This window comes from Phoenix dactylifera, chromosome 8, assembly GCF_051530095.1.
Source record: "Phoenix dactylifera cultivar Ajwa chromosome 8, Ajwa_hap1_PhDact_Kaust_v1.1, whole genome shotgun sequence".
Taxonomy (NCBI): domain Eukaryota; kingdom Viridiplantae; phylum Streptophyta; class Magnoliopsida; order Arecales; family Arecaceae; genus Phoenix; species Phoenix dactylifera.
In genome coordinates this window covers 18,869,483-18,877,500 of record NC_143197.1, presented here as the reverse complement: position 1 = coordinate 18,877,500, position 8,018 = coordinate 18,869,483, and the positions used below count along the sequence as shown (strand labels likewise).

Here is an 8,018-nt window from a genome sequence, read left to right as displayed (position 1 = left end):
CATCCAGCAGCATTCCATTTTAACTTTGGAGTAATTGAATTCTCTTTGTATTGAGTATTGAGCAACTCCCATAGATATTCTTGATGTGAAGCCAATGCCATCTACATTCTCTCTTCAAAGAAGGTTGTCATGTCCTATTCTATTTTAACTTTTGTTGTCCCCACATTCAATTGAACCGATTTGCCTTCTCCAAAATAATGTTGACATGCTTTTTCGTTTGCAGACAATCTATACCTCTGAACCACTTGTAATGAATGTATATCCTCAGTTATATCCATTATTTTTCCTTTTGAAACCAAAGTGCAGTAATTTTTTTATTTGGTTGTAATAGAGGTCTAGCAAAAAGACCTTCAGAAGTGTCCTATCATCACCATACACAGTCATTCCTTCGATTTAGCACCACAGGAACATGCACTAAAAATAACAAAACTTAGATATTTATATCTATTTCATATCCACATCAATTTTTAAATGGTTATCCAGTTCTATAATTCAATTCTGATTCTGATTAGTCATGATTTTTAAAGCTACAATTTAAATTTCATTTGATTAAATTCTTGAATAAAACCACGTTGGATATAACTGGGGATGTTTAAGAACTTATACATCTCTATCAAACAAAACAAAGTCTACCGAACAACGATGAGTAATTTTTCATCGGCAAAATTAGTTGAGCATATCTAGCTTCAATATATCTAGCAGGTGGAGAAAATCTAATGGTAGAAAGATATATATGATGAATTGAGAACTGCTTCTTTGAGAAAGAATGTTGTTTTTTATCAGTATTTTGGTAAATAGCATAATGATTTGATTGTGTATTGTGTCATGGCAGCTTAAGATTTTGTTTTCCACTTTAAGCCAATGATCAATGCTTAATTCTATTTGACATGTGCATCTTTTTCTGCCAACTAAACAAATTATTCTTATAGATGTTGGTCTTTGATTTCTCATGAAAAAACATGTTCATTTGCAATATAACTTCAGATAATTATCTTTTGAAAATATTCAGATTATTACCACAATTAGAATTGCTTCCCTAATTGCTCCTCCATCGATACATGTATTCTTTTAACCTCTGTGAATGTTTTCCTATTTTTTTTTCTTAACTGATAGGGTGAGATGGTTGGAATAAGTAAGAATTGGATGCAGATTAGAAATAGATTATCTCTTGAGTATAATAAAATGGAGTAAAATTTTTTTTTTTTGACTTCACATTCGAGCATACGGATCTAGGGGATAAAATTTGGTGCCCTTGTGTCAAATGTAATAATACTCGATATAAATCTCGAGATGATGTTGAAGCGGATCTAGTGATTCATGGGATAGTCCCATCTTATACTCTGTGGTCATTACATGGCGAACGTGTAGGTAACATTGAAGATGATAATGTTGATGTCTATGAGAAAGCTGATATGGAAGATGAGGAGAGAGATGATATGCAAGAGTTGATACATGATGTGTGTGGAGTCCCTTATTTAGAGGATGACAGCTTTACAAATTTAAACGCAAAGGACCAAGATGAGCCTAATGAGGGATCTTCAAAGTTTCATAGACTAGTAAGTGAGGCCGACACAAGTTTATATCCGAATTGTGAGAAGTTTTCAAAGCTCTCTTTTGTTTTATAGTTAGGGAAACTAAAATGTCTTCATGGATTGAGTAACAAGGCTTTTGATGCTTTGCTGAAATTGTTTAAGGAGGTACTTCCTGAGGGCGAGACAATACCAAATTCTTTGTATGAAGCTGCAAAGATGATTTGGGATCTAGGATTTTATTATGAGAAAATTGATGCATGTGTCAATGGTTGCATGTTGTTTTGGAAAGAGTGTGCTAATGAGAACCATTGTGTTGTTTGCGGTGCATCTCGATGGAAATGAGATAGAGGCAAAGCAAATTTTGCGAAACCTTCATCTGTGAGGAATGGTTAAAACCTTCCTGTTAAGAGTTTATGGCACTTTCCATTGATTCTGAGGCTTCAGAGGTTGTATATATCTTCAAAAACGCCTAAAGGATAGGGCTTTAAGACATCCAGCAGATTCTCAAGCATGGGAACATTTGGATGAGTTGTATCCATCATTTGCTATAGAGCCTCAAAATGTGAGAGTCGGGTTGGCAAGTGACAGATTCAACCTATTTGGGAATATGAGTACTGCACATAGTGCCTGGTCTGTGGCAGCTATTCCTTCTAATTTACCTCCATGGTTATGTACGAAACAACTTCCTTTATTTCGTCATTGCTCATTCCTGGTCCCAAAGCTCTAGGAAATGATATTGATGTGCATCTACAACCATTAATTGAGAAGTTAAAGGAGTTATGGGGAAAAGGCGTTGATACTTATGATGCCTCAATGAAACAAAAGTTTCGAATGCATCTACCAGTCTTATGGACTATAAATGACTTTCTTGCATAGGGCAATTTGTTAGGGTGGAGCACTAAAAGGAAGCTAGCATGTCCTTGTTACAACAAAGATACGTATTCATATTGGTTGAAGCATTGTGGTAAGTTTTGTTATATTGGTAGTCATTGCTTCTTGGCACTTGACCAAAAATGGCAAAATTCTAAAAAGGCATTTAATGGTGAGAAGGAGCTAAGGCCACCTCCTAAACAGTTGTTAGGAGATGATGTGTTTAATCAATTGCATGGGCTAGAACATGTTACTTTTGGTAAGAGTGGGAAGAAGAGAAAATGTGGGGACTCCACACAAAGCTATAATTGGAAGAAGAAAAGTATTGTTTTTGAATTACCGTATTGGAAGGATCTTCTCTTGCGCCATAATTTAGATGTCATGCATATTGAAAAGATTATATGTGATAGTGTGGTTGGTATCCTCTTAGACATTGAAGAAAAAACAAAAGAGTCTTAAATATGGTACGCCATATCAGCCCGAACAGGCGGTACAAGCATACCGTACCGTACCAGTTCGGTACCGGTATCCGGTACTGGTGGCGTACTGATACCCGGTACGCAAAAAAAAATTCATACTGTACCGTACTGATATTTTGCTAGTGTGGCACCGGTATGGATTCCAGTACTGAGACGGCGAACCTTGGTCTCAAAGTTCATCGTGATCTCAAGGATATAGGCATAAGAGAAAAGCTTCATCTAACAGTAAATAAAAAAAGTGAATATTTTCTGCTGCATGTTAGACATTATCTATGGAAGAGAAAACTGCTTTTTGTGAGTTTCTAAAGAATATTAAGGTGCATGGTGGATATTATTCAAATATTTCTAGACAAATGCATCCTAAAGTGCGTAAGATTTCTGAATTAAAAAGTCATGATTGCCATGTCCTTTTGTTAAATTTTTTACCGCTCGTAATTCATGGCAAGTTATATAAATAGTTATCGGAAGCCTTAATTGAGCTTTCCACTTTCTTAAAGAATTGTCTTCAAAAGTATTGTCGATGGAGGATTTGGAAAAGTTGCAGTCAATAATTGCAATAACACTTTGTAAGTTGGAGATGATCTTTCCACCGTCAGTTTTTGATATTATGATGCATTTGCCGCTACATTTGGCAATTGAAGCTAAAATTGCTAGACTCGTATAATACCGCAGGATGTACCCAATTAAAAGGTTAGTGCATTTTGAATTTTAGGATATATAATATATGTTGCCCAAGATGACAACCCAAGAGTTTTTTGGGGGGGGGGGGGGTGAATTGGATTTTTCAAAATTTTTTATAAACCTAAACAATTTTTAAGTAAAACTAATCTAAAATTTAGTATGCACAGCAAAATGGGTGAAAAATAAATGTACAAGATGGGAACAAGCAAAAACAATATAAACACAAAGAGTAGCCGTTAAAGTTGTCATGCGTAGAGGGGTCGACTCTTGAAATCTTGGGGTTGACTCTTGAAATTTTGGGGTCGACTTCTGAAGTCTCTGGGTCAACTATTAAAGTGTTTGAAAATGGCTATCTTCTATTTTTGGCTTGTGGTTTTCTGAGGTTGACTCCTGCATGTCTGGGGTCGACTCCTAGGGTTCTAGGGTCGACTCTTCTTCGCCTGGGGCCGACTCGTCCACTAGAAAAGCTCTTAAAATATTTCAAATACTTTTCTAACTTTGAGATTTGTTCTTCTAGGCATCTCCATGCTTCTCTAACCTTTCAAACTCATTGAGCTCCCTCTAAAACAAATTAACTACTCAAAGAATACAAAATCATTAGTATTATACTCAAACGTTTTGTACTCATCAAAATCAATTCATTTGGTCAACAATATAGATGATGTATTCATTCATTTTCTTGGTATTATTCTTATTATTGCTTTATACTTTGAATAACTATAGGAACTTGTACACATTTAAACATTTTGTGCATAACACAACTCGTCTTGAGGGTTCAACTGCAGAAGGATACATTACAGAAGAATGTGTCGTATTTTGTTCTAGGTATCTACATGGTATTGAAACTAGGTTCAATAGATTGGAGAGGAACTATGATGGCTCAAATGCTCAATCTCACCATGGGTTAGCTGTTTTTGCATGACTTGGTTGTGGTTTCCAAAATGATAAGGAGAGAAAGGTTAGATTCAGATGTAAGCTAAGTAGAATGGAGCTATTACAAGCTCATCTCTACGTGCTAAAAAAAAGCAATGAAGCTTTGCCATACTTAAAGTAAGCAAACTCTTCTCATTTAATAAATGTACATGTGAATTATAGTTAATATGCAGCGTTGTGATAAAAATGGCTGTGTTGTTTAGTGAGTATGACCAATTGATGGCAAATTCACTAGTTGGTAATGCTGGCCAACTTCAAGACACTCAATTATTTGAATGGTTTGGAAAACATGTAAGTGATATCATCTCTCTTTTAAAAATAGTGTGCTGTTTAAATAATTGGAACAAAAAATTACATAAATTGTATAAAATGATGTGCTAATGATATCTTTTTACTACAATAGGGAACACAATTATACTTCAAAGGAAATGGGCCAGCGAGTGAAGAACTGTATCAGTTGGCATGTGCTCCAGATTTGGTAGTGACAATTTATAAGGGCTACAAAATCAATGGTTTCAAATTTTATACTATGCAACGTGATAGTGAAAGGGCAACTCAAAATAGTGGAGTTTTTGTTAAGGGAATTGTAGACACAACAGACATGAACTATTATGGTGTGCTGACTGACATTGTGGAATTACATTATATGGGAGGAAACTGAATTGTTTTGTTCAAATGCATCTGGTGGGATGTTCGTAGCCCTGGTAGTGGAATCAAGAAAGATCGTTATGACTTCATAAGTGTGAATACTAAACAGAAATTAAATACCAATGAGCCATATGTGCATATCAAGTGGAGTAGGTTTTCTATGTTCAAGAAACATTAAGCCTGATTTTCTTGTGGGAGTTAAGACACAACCTCGTGAATTCTATGATATGCTGGATGAGAAAGAGGGCATTGATTTAGACGATGATTGTGCATTTCAGCAAGATGAATCCTCCCATCCTGAAGCTTTGTCAAATATGACAGAAAATTACGATGAAGTGGATGATTGGGTTAGGAACGGCATTCCTCATTGAAGTGTTGATGCAGACTTGTCAGATGAGGATAGGCCTGAAAATAATAAAATTCTGCAATGGAAGATGATTCCGATGAAGATAATGATGGGCTTGCTAGCAGCAAAATTTCTGCATCAGGAGATGATTGTGATGATGAGGATGATAATGATAGCGGGGAAGATGAACTATGATAGCATGAGATTTTGTTGTTGAAGTTATTTAGTTATGCAAGTGCTGCATGTTATAAATTTTTTTTTTGTTTCATTTAAGTTTCAAACGTAGGTTTTGTTCTTTCTGCTATGAACTGGTCATTTTTGTGAAAGCCCTTTAATGAAGATTATTTCAATATCGATTAATTATATTGTTTTGATGATACTTGGTTCTTGTTTCTTTGCTAAGTTTGATAGATGATTATTTTTATTTCAGTCTCTGTTTGTCCAGAAATTGAAATATTATAATGGCATATGGAACTAGCAGTATTCTTACTAACTTCCTGTATAAAGGTAAATAACTATGGCTGAAGGAAGTAATCGCAAAGGGAGATGTATTACTAAGATAGAGGCAGAGAAGGTGATGCTGTCATCCAACAAGACCTTCCAACTATTACCAGGGACGATATTGATGACGAGCAAGAGGGTGAAAATGACAACTTCAGTAAGTATCTTTATATGTTATATTTTCTATATATTCCTAATTCTTTTTATTTGAAGTGGATCTTTGTATTTCATTTTTTATATGCCTGTGTTTTCAGGTTTAATCATGAATACTACGAAAAGAGCATGAGGGAGGACTATGAACAATGAGCTGAAAAATTCAAAGACCAAGAAAATTGTGGAGTGGGATTACAAGGGCAGAATTGGAGAGACTCGTGCTCAATGTGCAAGTTGGTGTGGTACAATTGTCAGAATCGATCCTCACACCTCTTAAGGTTAAGGGATGGAGTGAAATTCCTGAAGACAAAATAATGAATATGATTAATCGCATCTTGGTAAGAATTCTGTCACTTCTTTAATTTGAACATCAATAATCTTGATATTTGGTGTAATTGCATTCTCTTCTTGTAGGATTACTTTACTATCTTTGAGGAGGGACTCGATAGGGCTGAAGTTATAAGAAGGACAAAATATGTGATAAGAAAACTTAGTGATCAATATAGAGTGTGCAGGAATGAGTTGCATGAAATTTATAATAATCGACATAAAGATCCGGGAAGACTGCAGCGCTTACTTGTTTAGGTAATTACTAAGGATGATTGGGACTAGCTTGTTGCGCATTGGAATGGAAAATATTTTTAGATATGTGTAGGATGAGAATGAAGCAAATGGATTGAATTATTTTGAGGTAGAGCCATTAGATAGAGATACAGTCCTTGAGGCGGGGTTATAAGAGAGATGCACACCATGAGGGCTCAGCTTGATCAGATTACATCTTTATTGTAGAGGTTTGCCCGCCTTAGGTAAATAATTACATCTATTTTTATATTTTAAATAATTATTATGTGGTTAATAATTTATAATACATTGTGATTTTCATAGTCTCAACTTCTAAAGTTTCTATCTTTTTCTTGCAGGTTTCTAAGGATTCTAGCAGTTGTAAAGATGGTGATGCCATCGATCATTGATAGCCCTTAGCTTGACTTTTTTTTTTTTTTTTTTTGGGGGGGGGGGTGTTTATGTATGATGTATAATTTTTTTTATTTTTTGAGTTCTTTGAGTTGCAATGGACATTCAATTATGTTTGACAATATAAATATTAGTCATTTTCATATATGATACAAGTGTTATTATGCAAGTTTTGTTATGTATGCTTGGTTGTTATATAGGATATGATATGTTAGTACATGTTTTGTTCTTTTGTCAATTTTTTCTAAAAAAATATATACAATTTAGCGACACTTTAAACGGTCACAATGTTTTAAACAAAATGATGTTTTAAAGCATAATCAAGGAAGCCAGTAATGATGCTGAAAAGCAAGTTTCTTAGCGATATTTAGAAGTGTTATTACCATGCAGCAGGACAGAGTGCAACTTAACCTTGCGGCACTTTTAAAAAGCGTCATTAGTTAGTGACACTTAAGTTAGTGACACTTAAAAGCACTGCTCGCTGGAAAAAAGAAATGATGCAAATGGCAAACATTATAAAATTTCTTTTCCATGCTTGCATTGCGATGCTTCTTCAATTCTTATGATGCTTATAAGTGTCGGTAGATGAAGGGCTGTTAACGAGCCGAGCCTGAGCCTCTGTGGGCTCGGCTCGTTCCATAAAAATTCGGGCTCGAACTCGGTACCGAGCCCTGTATTGGGCTCGGGTTCGCTTGGCATAGCCGGGCTCGGGCTTGAGCTTTTAAGGCCCGTTTGCCCGAGCCCGCCCCATCCCCATCCCAGCCGGAGCCCGCCCCATCCCCATCCTCATCCCCATCAACGGTTCGTTGGAGGAGAGGAAGGAAGGAAGGAAGGAAAGAAAGAAAAAGAAGGAAGGAAGGAAGGAAGGAAAGAAAGAAAGAAAAGAAGAAGAAGAGAAGAAAG

The 8,018-nt window shown here is 35.7% G+C and overlaps 1 long non-coding RNA gene across 5 annotated transcripts in view; it reads left to right on the top strand.

Annotated features, from left to right (window-relative positions):
- LOC103697665 (uncharacterized) overlaps nt 1-7,281 on the top strand; it is a 10,229-nt gene extending 2,948 nt beyond the window's left edge. The window contains exons 3-6 of one of the 5 annotated variants that reach the window (XR_005507139.3): nt 5,997-6,147; nt 6,245-6,481; nt 6,558-6,949; nt 7,064-7,281. This is a non-coding gene — a long non-coding RNA (uncharacterized LOC103697665). Of the gene's footprint in view, nt 1-5,996; nt 6,148-6,244 lie in introns of all 5 variants that reach the window. The other 4 variants (XR_015968058.2, XR_015968056.2, XR_015968057.2 and 1 more) reach the window with 4 other exon arrangements.
- The last annotated feature ends 737 nt before the right edge of the window (nt 7,282-8,018 follow it).